At 32.9% G+C, this 15,290-nt stretch overlaps 2 pseudogenes; both read right to left on the bottom strand.

Annotated features, from left to right (window-relative positions):
• Nucleotides 1-968: 968 nt before the first annotated feature.
• LOC120196805 lies at nt 969-4,851 on the bottom strand (annotated as a pseudogene).
• Nucleotides 4,852-12,843: 7,992 nt separating this feature from the next.
• LOC120196598 lies at nt 12,844-15,011 on the bottom strand (annotated as a pseudogene).
• Nucleotides 15,012-15,290: the final 279 nt, after the last annotated feature.

Here is a 15,290-nt window from a genome sequence, read left to right as displayed (position 1 = left end):
CACTTAGGTAAAAAAATATTTACATACAAAAACTTAGTTTTTAGGTAAAAAAAACTGTCAAAATACAAAAACAAATATATATTGACGTTTATTTTTAGATTCACTTTTTAAAATTCTTTTCTTAGATTCAACTTTTAACAATATAATATAGAGTTGATTGCATCATATTTCCAATTATAACTCACATTTTAGATTGGTCCTTAAATTTTTGAAGATTGTAATTTGAGCCTCAAACTATGACTCTCATTCTAAATTAGTCTTTAAACTTTTGAACATTTTAATTTCATCCCTAAACTATGACCATCTTTCTAAATTGGTCCCCAAACTTTTGAATATTTCAATTTCATTCCCAAATTCATCCAAATATGTAATTAGTTTCGACCATAATTTAACCTAATTTTTGTTCTTCAAACATGTAATAATATAACTTGGCCTAATGATTTTACTAACAAGGGATGTGATTAGCATATGCATATAGTTTGGGATGAAATTAGAATGTTCAAAAAGTTTGGGGATCAATTTAGAATAAAGGTCAGTTCAAGGATAAAATTGAAATATTCAAAAGTTTGAGGACTAATTTAGAATGATAGCCATGGTTTAAGGATGAAATTGAAATATTTAAAAGTTTAAGGATCAATTTAAAATGATGGTCATACTTTGAGGACACGTGATACAATTAACTCTATAATATATATTAATCAGTACATCCTTGTATAACAAGAATCATATAACACATTAGAAGTCAAACACGAAAAAGAAGACTTACAAAACGAGGAAACTTGTGTTGAATTATTAACAACTATAAATACAAGGAAAATTATATATTGCAGAAAATACATGCCTTCCTATATGGGAAAAATACAAGTTTTTTTTCTTCCAAAAAATTTAGGATAGGGGGAGAGGCTAAAAATGAACATAATTATCAAATATTACACATCGAGTGAGATTCAATGATGTTAATCAATGAATTCTTATCCAAAATTTAGAGTTAAGGCATCCCTTTGGATTCTGTCATGTAATGACAATTCAATCTTCGTAAGCATAAAAAACCCGTCGGATTTGCTTTTACATCGGCGCATTCATCGCATTAAGGAATGTCCCGATCCCTCTGTTCTTGACTCCAGCCGCCACTTGGATTCCCGTAATCTCGACTCTTCCAACTACCTTGACTGCCGCTGTCTCGACTCCTCCAACTGCTCTGAGAGTGGTTATAGAAACTTGAACTGTAATCTTGACTGCCAAATGCTATCCTCTGAAACATTCTGATTTGGCAGATTGTTGTGCCGAAAAAACCTCGCTTTGCCAGGTTTCATTCCGTTTGTGAGATCCGACGACTCGTCCAATGAATCTAGAGCTCTTACCACCTAAGAAAGTAGAATCGAAAAAATAATAAACGTATAAGTTCCTTACCTTTATTACTTGGATTCTTCAGTTTGCATCAAGTATCCAGATCCGACACATTCGGATGTGGATATGAGACATGATCCTCAAAATATATGAAAAACCTTTGGAAAAACAAATTCGAGTCCAAGCAACATAGTTCCTTAGTACTCCAACCTAATTACCTGACTCATTTTTGGCCTTTTAGCCGCTGAATGTCGCACGCAAGCAGCAGCAGCCTCTATCATTCGAAACATTTCAAATCTACATAGTGCTTTTCCAGCCTTGGATCTACCAATGCATCAAAGTTTTGATATTCAATCGCTTCAGCAAGCAATGGTCGAGCCTGAGTAACAAGTTTGTATCATATTAGTAACATTTGAAATCGGAATATTGCCACGAGATCCATTATGAACAAAGGATCAATGTCATATGACATTAGATTGCCAATTCAGATGTTATTCAAGAAAAATATCAAATCTCTTAAAGATTAGAACAGTAAAAGCTAAAACTACTTACAAAGAAGTCAAAGGAAAATGCATGAAAAAGCAAGCAATTTTTTTTTATAACAACCCTAAACATAGCGGAGTAGTAGCCTTTACCCATTCAACCAGGCTCTCATCGCCTAGTGGCTGAGAATCATCGACAGGCTTACGCCCGGTGATTAACTCCAAGAGAACAACACCAAAGGAATAAACATCAGATTTTTCAGTTAACTTGCCACTTGTTGCATACTCCGGTGCCATATATCTGTAAAAGAACAAATTACTTTATAAAAAAAAAAAGCGTAAATATTCAGTAATATACAAAATAATTTTCATGATACAGATTCAGTATTTAATTTTTCAATTATCAAACAATATCGAATGTTAACTTGCCCGAAGGTTCCCATCACCCGCGTGGTTACATGGGTATTTGAATCCAAAGCTAATTTTGCAAGCCCAAAATCCGAAACCTGAATTGCAAGACAGAAAGTTACATGGGAAAGAGGTATATCAAAATAACGGGAAAAAATTGCCCATGTAGGTCCTAAAGTACAATTGTAAATTCTAAAATTAGCGCAGAATGTCTCGAGTTAACAGCACTTGACACGGTATTCGTAAAACACTGCCAACATCCCCCAAAGCAATTCAAGATCAAAATATTGGGCTTTGTAAAAATTATATTTGCAGAAATGGGCATACCTGAGCCTCAAAATTGTTGTCGAGAAGAATGTTCGATGACTTGATGTCCCTATGAATGATGCGAGGATGACCTGATCAAAGGAAAACCACTTTTATAGGTTTTCAATTGTATATTACTTCAAACTAGCAAGCAGATCTTTTAGGTGCTTAAACTTTACTGTCTTGTTCTTACTAATAGTTTGATGCATACGTCAGGGTGTCAAAGTACAAAAAAAGGAACAAAAGATTACAGTCTTCATGGAGGTAAGCTATCCCGCGAGCTGCACCGGCAGCGACCTTCACTCGGAGAGCCCAATCCATAACTGGCCTGCCTCTACCTGCAAAATTCCATAAAAGTGCATGAAACTAAAACATCATCATCCGTAAAAATGTTATTGTGCATGATTGCATGAAAGTGTTCATTGGGGAAGTAGAGATGCTCAAGCAGATAGAATCCAAACAAGTTATTGAAAGGGAATCCTCTCACTGAATTGGTATAAATATGCATCATATTAGTTTAATTTGAAACATATATTTGTGAAAACTACTTTGACTCTTGAACTTAACTATATCCTACTCCATCATAACCAGAGAACTCATGCACGGAAGTTGTTACCATGGAGATGGTAATGAAGGGTACCGTTCGGGACATAATCATAGACAAGCAACCTTGATGCTCTGATATACAGTAACCCACCAGTGAAACCAAATGGCGATGATGTACTCGGCTAATAATCTCAACTTCCGCTCTGAACTCCCGCTCCCCCTGTCCACCACCGATTTTTAGCTGTTTTACAGCCACTTCTCTACCGTCTGTGAGGATACCTTTGTATACACAACCAAATCCACCTTCACCCAAAAGATATGTTCTGAAAATCCATCTGTTGCTCGGACTAGCTCATCATATGTAAACCATGACCTGGAATTATTGACACCACCAGTGTCTGATGAATAATAACTACCACTAGGACCACCTCCGACTAGTTTATGCGGAGACTGGGGCCTTAGAAATGCTGAATCTGCGGAGCAATGCAAGTTCCTATATCATTATAGGGTGCAATTGAAGTAATATTCAAAAGGAATAGAAATATCATCTGCACAAATTACATGCGACCTAAGAGTCCCTGAGACAATTAACCAGAAATATATTTTTACCCTTTGTTAACTTGAAATTTTTGGCAACCGAAAACTTAGGGTAACTCGATTAACAAGCATCAAAGGACACAGATTTCACTTGTCAATAACATAGTAATTTAACACATAATATGCATAAAACAGACAAATATCAAAAACATAAAATCCCTTACAAAAGCAATGTTTCAATTATTTACCTGAATTTTGAGAAGAGGCAAATGGAGAAGGCATGGTGTACCCGATTTTAGGTCTAGCATTCTTCCTCTTTCGTTTTTGTACAAACCACACAGCCATCACAAGAAGACTGAGCACTATAAACCCAACAACAATGCCGATTCCCGCAGCACCAACACTGCTTAAACCATTTTTACTTGCATTTACAGATCCATTGGTGCCATTAGTTGACTTAGCAATTGGTTTTTCAGTTGGAATTACAGGCAATGAACTAGGGCTCCCAGTTACCGATGGGGTACTTGGAGTTTCCGGAGATGAAATTATAGGTGGTGATGAGGTTGAGGGAACTGAAGGAGGGGGTGATAATGCGGGTGTCGTGGGAGAAGTTGTGGCAGCAGGAGGAGCAGCCTGAGAGCTAGATGGTGGAGGTGTAAGAGTGGGAGCAGGATCCGAGGACGAGCTTTCTGGTGGTGTTGCTGATGGTGAAGGTGGAGACTTTGAGGAAGGAGGTGTTGGAACATTATCAGGGGGTGGTGGGGAACGCAAAATGACCTGAGGTGGAGGTGAAGTTGCAACTGGAGGTACCGGTTCAGCTTGGGGAGGGGAAGGATCATTGGATTTTGGCGGGGGAGAAAATTGGTGATGGTGAATTATCCAAGGGTGGGGGAACAACAGGAACTGAAGGTGGAGGAGATGTGGGCAGTGCTGGAGGTGGGGAAGCTGGAGGGGATGGAGGAGGAGAAGCTGGGGTCGAAGGTGGAGGTGCGGTCAATGCCGGTGGTGGCGAAAGAGGTGGTGATGGAGGAGGAGCTGTAGAGACTGCAGGAGGTGGTGAGGAGGATGGTGGAGGATCAGTAGTTTGATTTGGCTGAGATGATGTGGGGGATGGTGAAGTGGTTGAGGGATTAGAGGACAAGGTAGGAGATGAAGGTGGTGGTGAGATATCACCAGAAGTTGGTGAAATTAGAGAAGGTAAACTAAACATATTTCTACAAATGATCAACACTAATATATTTCCTACACTATCATATCCATTTTAGAAAATACACCCAAATCCCCTATTATTCCACACCACCAAATGCCAAAATTAAAGCCTTTAAACGTGTATTAAAAGCTCTTAGCTAAAAATACAAAGAAAACTCCAAAGAACTGACACAGCAACACCCAGAGACCGAAAGAAATGTCTCAACAAGTCAGTATCGGCCAAAAAAGGGGAAAAGATTCAACCAGCTAGATTCTATAAAACCTAAAACTTCACCAGAAATGAGGAAAACCCAGATCTTAAAATCCTTCTACAAGCAAAACCCAGCTCGCCAAATTCAAAATTTTACATCAGTGGACTAAGTTCTCACTTCCATGCAACATCCAGAATGATAAAGCAACTGTTAATAAGCAAAATGCAAGATTACCATATGGATAAAAACTGGGAAATCAAAAGCAAAGGAAGAAGGACAAGGTGCAAAGTGAAGAAGAAATGCATACCTGTGTCTCCAAGAAGTGAAGAAAACTTGAATCTGAAAAAGCATCCAAAGATGAAGGTGTTGATTTTGGGCAAGAAAACAAGGAAAGCTGAAAAGCAAAAGGATGTCCTTCCTTTTTTTTCTTTTGAGGAAATTGGTAGAGAGAGAGAGAGAGCGTATTATTGGGAGAGAAGAAGTGAGCCCACAAATGGTGGAGAGGGGAACGTGGGGGCAACTTGGAAATAGGTGGGTGAATAGTGAGTCAATCGTGTCTTTCCATCACATGTACAAGAAAAGCCTGTCACTTTCTTAGCTGTTTACAAATTATTCTTTCCTTTTTTTTCATTTTATGGTAAATGCTAATGCCCTCAGCCATCAAACCCTGCTGATTCCACTCTCTTCTTCCCCTACCAATTCGATCTCTTATATTGAATTTGATTAGTTTTAATTATGTCCAATTGTACCTCAAAATGGAATTATCAAACTTTTCAACGAATTTTATTATGCCCTTTTCACTATTAAATTATAGTATCAATCATGATGTTAATATTTTTAAAGAGAGATTAATTTACACATATTGAAATTGAGAGGGGTCTAAGAGGTCATTTTACTTCTTTTTTCTTAAACCAATCTTAGTGCTCCCTTGTTTTCCATATATATTGAAACTTGCTTAGTCCAAAAGTTTAAGAATAAACTACATGTAATATGAATTATCACTTTTATTTTAATTTAATCACCTAACTATTTAAAAAAAACATACATAACATTGTGTTTTAGTTTTATTTTAATATCTTATTGTTAAAAAATTAATATAACTGATGACATGATATTTTTATTTTTTTATAACAACTAGTTATAATTTTTAAAAAATAATTCAATAACTAAAATGAAAAAAATAATAATTAAAGTACAAAACTTGTAGTTTATCCAAAATTTTATTTGGGACTACTGGTATTTATTGAAAAAGATAAGTAATATAATGTATTGAAGATAGACTACAATTTGATACCTCGAGCCGCAAGCTCCAATTTACTATATATTCAATATTAAAATAAAAATTGTTTTACATTGATACTTTATATTAAATTAAGCATTTTTAATTAGTATATAACGATTCTAATGTTGTATTCTTATTGTCCTAATTAAATAATATATATATATATATATATATATATATATATATATATATTCCAGATTAGAAATTTGTATTTTCAATAATTTGAACTGAATTAAATGGATTAGAAATATTAAAAACTTTAAAATCTGATAAAAACAAACAAGTTTATTATTATTTTTTTATTAATTTAGGGTAAGTACAAAATAATATATGTTTAAAGATAACTTTCAACTATTTAATATTGAACGCTCATATCCTTGGCATTATGGACTGCTCAAAACCTGTGATATCAAAGAATAATAACAATTTATTAATCACCGATGTAACTTGATATGTGCACCAAGCTTATTATTTTGAATGGAATGAGCAAGCAATTCAATCCTTGAATAATTTCAAATTAATTTCAACAAAAAAATTGTAAAAGAAGAAGAAATAAAAAGAATCTTCAAAAAAGTCATGTTTAGATAGTATAGATATCTATAAAACATATTAAAAGCAATATACATGGTTGAGTAATGTAGGAGTGCTTAGCTTATAGTTTGACACGTCTCTAGCATTTCTTTCCTTCTGTCTTTTATGTTATGTTGGGTGGAGAAATAAAGAATTATTCTACAATCAAAACATTAAAATAAGTTAAAAATGCCAACTGTAATATATCAAAATATACGATATACATTTGTCACTATTGTATTATATTAACGTAAATATAATTTATTATGTGGGCTCAATAATAAAAGAAAATGATACTTTTTAAAATAATTGAATTTAAGTAACTGCATCTATTATGATATATATATAACCGCAAACTTTATTAAAATAAGAAAATATTCAAAATTATAATGAAATTCATAAACTAAACACATAATTAATTTTTTTCCTATGACAAATAACACAGGATAATTGGCCACTCAATATCATATAAGAACCATACAAAGAAATGTTAAAACCTATCCAGAAAACTCGAACAAAATATAGATACAAATAAATCTGATTACATCGGTAAACAAATCACAATATGGGATTAAACTACTAAAAGATCATCGACATCCGCAAATCAGAATCGAACGTCATGAGAAAATTATATACGAACGCAAATCGTGTATCCAAGTTCAACTCGATGGTCCAAAGCATGGAAGATCAGTAGAATAATAAGCTCATCCTAATCAGTCGTGGTCTAACCCTGAAAAAATAATCAAAAGAAAAAAGATCAAACAACCGATTAAGAAAATAAAAACGTGCCAAAACACATATGAAAACGTGGCATAAAGACGAAAAAAACGTCATAAATATAGAGTTATTAAAAACTAAAAAGATTAGAACAGACAAAGATTTGATATAAAAATAGAGAAAAAATAAGGATTACAGACGGTCGATGACCATAACTAAGATGATGTTGACGCATGTCAAACAAAGAAGAGAAAAAGGGCAAGCGGCTGGGGTTAAAGGCATCTATTATGATATTATCTTATAATCATTTAGACATAATATATATTATTGTAAATAATAAATCATTATAAAATATATATATTAAATTACTGGAATAAAATAACGTTATAAAAGTACTAGTATGTATATGTACAAGTAATCACCATTTTTTAGACCCAAACCCACAGTATCCAAAACCAAACCAAACCTTAAATAAACCGACCCAACCTAAATCTAAAACCCGACCCAAAGCCCAAACGAATCAGACCCGACCCGGATCTGACTAGCTGCCCACTTCAACAACCAGTCCTGCCGAGCCTCTACCCAATCCTGCCAGAGCCACTCCCACACGCCACAGTCATCTCCACCTACAACAGAAAACAACAAGGAAAATAAAATAAAGAGCATCATTTTTATGTTTGGTAACGGGAATAAGACCCCAACATGTACGTTGTAATTTTTCGAGAATCCATAAGCAAAAAAGCAGTGTAAACTCTCTCATTTTTTTTGGAGAGATCTAGGCATCAATAAACATTGTAGGTTATTATCCCTTTTTACATTATTATTTATTTTTATTTTCTTTCCTTTTTCGATTAAGATTGAATATCAGCTAAAAAAACAAATTAGATTTGAAAAAAGATGTATTTTTTTCCAGTTTTTCGAAAAAAAAAAAAACCATAGCAACCAAGATAATTTTATAAAAAAAACAGTACGAAAAAATATAATGAGGCTAGATCAGAGGTTACATGAGCCCGGAGGAGGGTCATCGGATTCCGGGGTAACCGAACGGTTTTGGCTGGTTTTCAGATAGTTTTAGGAGGGTTTTGGTGTTCTAGGTCCTAAAATAGGCTTTAAGGGGTTAGATATAGATTTGGGGATTTTTTTGGGGTTATTTTGGTGTTTTCAATCGTATGTGGAGTTTTAGGGTCGGCCGGCAGTGGGTCGATCGAGGAAGGGGAGAGTGTTTGGCTTTTTTCCCCTGTTTTTGGTTTGAAATGAAACAAATTAAAGAAGATTTGGTATATATAGGAGAAAATTATGGTTTAATTGCATTTTACCCCCTGTACCTTTCTGTTGTGCTTGCCTGTTAAGATTTGAAGAGGCTCAAATTGAACAATCGAAAAATGCAAAGGGGGTTAATTCAGAATAATTTGATAAGGGAGTAAGGAGAGAACAAATATAGAAATAAGGCACAAAGATTTAAAGTGGTTCGACTTATCAACCATGTATACATCCACTACCTTAGCTCCTTACTAAGGATTTTTTAACAAATTCACTAATTTGTTCTTTCTTTTTCAGGATGAAAAGTAACCTTTACAACCATATCTTTTCAATGGCTAAGATAGAACCAACCCTTTAACAAAAGGATTAAAAGAAGTGACAAATAAACCTCTACAAGGTAGGGGTTTACAAATTAAGCTCACAAAAACATAAATATTTACAAGGGAGATGAAAATAAGATTGAAAAACTCTTCTCTTGTGTTTGATTTCTTGGATAGGTGTTATAACCCTTCTTCAAGTGTCCTCAACTTGTATTTAAGTGTTGGAATGTTGTTGTGGTCGTGTCTAGCCGTTGAAGGTGGTTTGGAGCCGTTGGGGATCAATTTTCGTACAAAATAAAGTTTCCCAGACCAAGGGGTATCAGTACTCCTAAAGGGAGTATCGGTACTACCTTTGTTATATTTAAAATCAACTAGTTGTTACCAACCTTTGAGGCCTTATGATATCGATTTTATGCCTATGGTATCGATACTACTATACATAGTAGTATTGATACCCTTTTTGGGTATCGGTACCATTTTTGCATTATGAAATTTGTGCAAAGATTGTAGTATCGGTACTACCTAGTGAGTATCGATACTTTTTCAATTGGTATCGATACTTGTTCAATTGGTATCGATACTGTAAGAACAATATCAGTACTATTTGTCCAGAAAATTGTTTTGTGCTCAATTTCAAGTTTTAAGGACTTTGAATTATTTTTGAAAACTTTGAATAAATTCAATTCAAGTCCAAAAACATTTTGCCTTAAATTGTTATATCAAAATATAGTTTAACAATCTCTCCCTTTTTTATATAACAAAATATTTGAAAATTTGTTTTTTACAAAACTCCCCCTTACTAAAATGTTTAATGGAAAAGATAACAATTGTTGTAAAATATGTGAAAGTGTTCAGCTCCCCTTTTTTTATTAAGAAATTGAATTTTTTTTCAAACTCATATTTCCCCCTTTTTGTATATAAAAAATAATTAAACTTTATATTTCTAAAATAATTTTGGAGAGTAAGTTGTAAAATTACATTAAAAGCATTTTAAAAATCAAAACTCTCCATCAAAAAGTGCATTCCAAACAAAATTTAGCTTTAAAATATTGACACTTAAACAAAATTGAATTTCAACAAATATTAACAAAAATGTTAGTAACACATTAAATTCAATATATCCAAGTTTAAAATACTTTATGTAATACTAATAATTTAAATTAAGTACATGTGCATAAAGCTTTCAAAAATGTTAAGCATTTGAAGAATTTGATAACAATTGTTAGAGATATATCTTTAACATTTAAAACACATGCATAAACATTTAAATTTAGGTCAAAAATTTAAAATTTGTAAAAACAAAGCATTTGAAAAGTAGATATCAATTGTTAGAGAGATATCATTTGCATTGAAAATCAATTTTTGATCAAAATTCATTAAAGATTCACTACAACAAATTTTCTTATTAGTGGCATCTATATTATTGTCACTAAAACTTCAATTTATGTCACTAGATGTATTTTGTGACGTAAAAAGTCAATGTCACGACGATCGTCACCCTAGGTGTGTCACTAAATGTCAAAAGTCGATGTATGTGTTATCGTCATGTATTGTTAAATATATAGTGACGCTAATAGATAACGTCACAATTTAATTTGCATTCATTGACAATTACTTTTGTCATCGAATGATGTACATTTTTGTCATTAATAAATCATATCGTCACCAATAACACAATAATTTCATTGTATACGTGACGAAAAGAAAATTGTCACATTTTTAGTAACGTAGTATATTGTCACCTAATAGTAGCATGGATGACATTTATATATAACGTCACTATATAATTAATATTCAATGACAACTAATTATGTCACTAAATTATGTAAAATTTCGTTATTGATGATTTATATCATCACGGATAATACATTAAAATCAACCTATATGACGAAAGAGATATTGTCAAATTTTTAGTGACATAATTAAATGTTACTTAATAATATTATGTATAACGTTTATGCATAACGTCACTTTATAATTTATATTATATGACGTTACGTCACTAAATTAAATAAGATTTCGTTATTGATAGTTTATATTGTCACAAATAATGCATTAAAATCAACTTATATGTCACATTTTAGTGACATAAAATATTGTTACCTAATATATTATGAATGATGATTATGCATAACGTCACCATATATAATGTCACCAATATAGTGGCAAAACTAAAAATTCACATTTTTAATGACAATATATATTAAAAAAATTATTTATACAAATCTAATTAAAAAATTAGCTCACTTATTGCAAAATAATAAGATTTAAGCAAATATTTCACTAAAAACATAATAATTTCATTTATATAAATAAAAATATTTAAATGTTTACAGAAAATAAAAATAATATGCTAATAATATGACTTGTGGAATATTTCGTTGTAGCAATCTCAATTCAAACCTTGAGTCGATTGTGATTCTATTGATGTTGAGTTCGTGGTATTATTTGAAGCTACAAATTAAAATAATTAGATTAGTTACTACAATTAATATTATATAATAATTTTTATTTGATTAACTATATTGTTCACTTGAAAATTGAAGTGATGGCACTTGATTTCCGACAACTAACAAAGCAGATCTCATAGCTTCTATTTGAGTTTGAATCAATTCAAATTTCGATTTATAGTTATTAAGTTCATCTTCTTTATTCTTCTAACTCTTTTTTTAACTTGATTATATCTGCACTTGAATTTGTTTTCTTAGGCTTTGGTCCATACCCAAGCCCCTTAATGTATCCTGGTCTCGTACCAAGTACCTCATCCATTATATCATCAATATTCTTAGGTTTTGCTACTTCTTCAACTGGAGTTGATTGCAACTCCTCCATTTTCTCCTAAAAAAGTCATTCATAAATAAAATAATCCTTAGATGAAAAATTACAATTTAATACTTAATTTGTGAGGTCTTACATTTTGCTTGTGCCTCATATGTTGTCCATCATTTGTCATTTGAATAATGAGTTGCCTTGATTTCAGGATCGTCTATTGTCTTGGTTGGCTGCAGCTCCTGAAGTGGATGGGATGTGATCTGATCTGATCCGTTAGGCATTAGCAGCACACTGAATTTTATATGAGCAACATAATCCCCTGCAGGATTACAGTCCAGATTGCATCAGCTCATAGTGTTGGCATGATACCATTTCATCTCATATCACTATTAAACTAGATTTCAGCAATCATTTCTTACCGGGCTTCTCATGAAGAACAAGATATGGCTGCAAGTGATCATGATTCACACATTCGACTAAACCCAGACGAGCTCTTTTCTTACAAAGCCTGTACATAGGAAATCCACATGAAGCACTTCACAGCAGTAATAGCAACCAACGCATATTCAAACCAAATACTTTTAACGATTACAGACCTAGCAGTGAATGGGAGAATAGGAAATTTCTGATTTATTTCACTGAAAATAAATCTAGAGGTCTTCATCTTTAAATGACAATTCTTGTCAACTGAAAATTTAGTTGTCTGCCTCTCATCCAAGAGCTTAGGCTGCAATTTTAGTGCATGAAAATTTCAAGCACAAGATCAATAGACATAAGCATAGGCACATAAACAACGTTAAATAAAAAGAAACAATTGCCTTGCCTTCACCAGTCGAAACAACTATATCTACTGCATAGACTTCATTCTCCTCGAACTCGTCATCATCAACTCCGGTATCGGATTGGGAGACGCTTAATATGACTTTGTTTCCATCTATCACAAACTGCTTCAGTTGATGGCTAAGAACGCCTTCAACAATTTTGCAGTCATAAGCTGCAACTACCTTCTGAATTGCATCATTACATCTTTATTCGGCCATTAAAACCATAACAAAAGACATTAAGTACAATGGATAATATCAATTGAAGTATGGATGCATGTTGTAAACAATATAAATTACAAAGGAAACTAGTAACTAGTAATGCATTCATCAGAAAAGGAGGAGCATTAAAAAACATTTCCCTATCACAGTAACTATGACAAAAACCTCACTTGGATGTTGGCCCATAGCTTTTGAAAATTATTAATCACCTAGGGAAAAAAATAGAGGAAAATTTGAAAGTCCAGACTATGTTGATAATTTAAGTTTGAAAAAGAAAACAATTGATCTCCAGTGAGTGTCTTCCCATGCAACATGAGGGTTGGATGGTTAAAACAGATGGTAGAAAGTGAGGCACAAAGGGAGATCACACATGATTCTCAATCAATGTAACTATGACTAAAAGAGGCTACATTGGAACTAAATCCATAGCTCAAGATTTTATTTATCACATAGGAATCATGTGAGCAAACAAAAGATATATAGATATATATATACACGAAAAAGAATTAAAACCAATATTTCTGGACATGGTAAACTTTGAAACAATGAAAATATAGCATTTACTTGACAATATTTCTCACAGTTAAATAAAAACAGCCATGAGGTTGTACTCACTTTGTGTTAGTTATAAAGAAAATGTTGGTCATGTAGAGCAAACTGGCATAAACCAATAAAAGATGTACTAGCCTAAGGTAGCCTAACATGACAACATAATATTGGCAACAGGGAAAAGAGGGGATAAATAAAAGATTGATCACCTCGGCAAAGTTGTCTATCCTTAAAATTTATATTATACATCTCTCAATCACCTCTACGAGTCAAATCAAAAGGCATTGTGTTGTGAGATCAATTTCCCTATCAGAGTAACTATGACAAAAACTTCATTTGAATGTAGATCCATGGCCAGTACAAGACATTCATCATTTAGGGAACCAAAATTCAGAAAAGTAAAAAAATTGGTTCAAGAATTACAAGATAAAATGCACAATAGCTAAAGAAAACACAAGAATAACAAAGAATATTGAAGCAAGATATGCAGAACAATTACATTTTTCCTAGGCCTGACAAGCCTCAAGGTAACTTCAGCAGCAGTGTTTGCAGCAGCAACAACATCAGCCTTCATGCCAGAGATTGGCCATTCCTGAACAACATGGGTGTGCGCAACTACGGCAATAAACCCGTCAATGAGGCAACCCATATCGCTGCATCAAGGGTAAAAAAACATTAAATCCTAACAAAATATTAAAAACGCCAAAATTAAGCAGAAAAACAGTATTTGAAGCTTACATCTTCACTATATCACCTTCTTGCAGCTCGGATGTGTCACTAGCAAGTGGAGAGAAATGACAAACAGTGTTGTTGACAGAAATACAAGTGGGGAAGACAACACCCCTCTCAATCTTCTTCTTATCATTCTTACATATTGCATGTTTGCCTTCACATTAAATAAAACAAACAACAATCCAAAAATCACTAATTTCATCATCAATAGTAAAACATACAAAAAAATAAAGACTAAATCCATCAGTAACTAAACACTTACTCTCTGATAAATGCATCACCTTTCTCACAAACGTCAACAATCTTAGCTTTCGGCTTGCATTCTTTTACAACTAACTGCAAAGCCTTTACAAATTTCCAAACAGTATTAAACATAAACACAAAATAGAAAAAAAAAACTCACAAAAAAGATAATATCAAATTCAAAAGGAGATTAATTGTTGACGATCTCAACAGCGCTATTGTATTTAGTAACAACTTCAGGGGAGGTGAGATCCAACTCCTCCTCATCTCGTTCCTCGTCCGACATCGTTTTCGAAGCTTATCTGTTGAATTCTGGAAGTGGGAAAAGAAAATCAATATCCGAAAACCAATAAATATAATCGAGAGCCGAGCAAGAGAGATTGCGAGAGAAAGTAGCTCACTAAGTGGAATCGACGGCAGCGAGTGAAGGAGCTAGGATTTTGGAGAGGCGATTATTGAGAGTACATTAAATTAGTAAAAAATGTAGGCAAAAAATGAAAACGGGAAAGATATGGTATTTCTATAATAAGAGTAATATTTATATTTTAAAATTATGGATATTATATGTATCTAAATATACTAAATTTTATGGGCATTTATATGATCAAAATAATATCTATTTTTTTTAAACACTTTGATGTAACATCATGAAAATCATAGAATTATAATAATATATAAAAAATCATCTGCTCATTTTTTTTAACGATTTATTATTTATGTTTACTCTAAAAAACTTTGAATATGAGATAATCTATATAATAATGTCAATAAAATAA

This window comes from Hibiscus syriacus, unplaced genomic scaffold (assembly GCF_006381635.1).
Source record: "Hibiscus syriacus cultivar Baekdansim isolate YM2019G1 unplaced genomic scaffold, ASM638163v2 tig00117034_pilon, whole genome shotgun sequence".
Lineage (NCBI taxonomy): Eukaryota > Viridiplantae > Streptophyta > Magnoliopsida > Malvales > Malvaceae > Hibiscus > Hibiscus syriacus.
The sequence above is the reverse complement of the archived record's forward strand: the minus strand, read 5'-3'. Positions and strand labels throughout refer to the sequence as shown.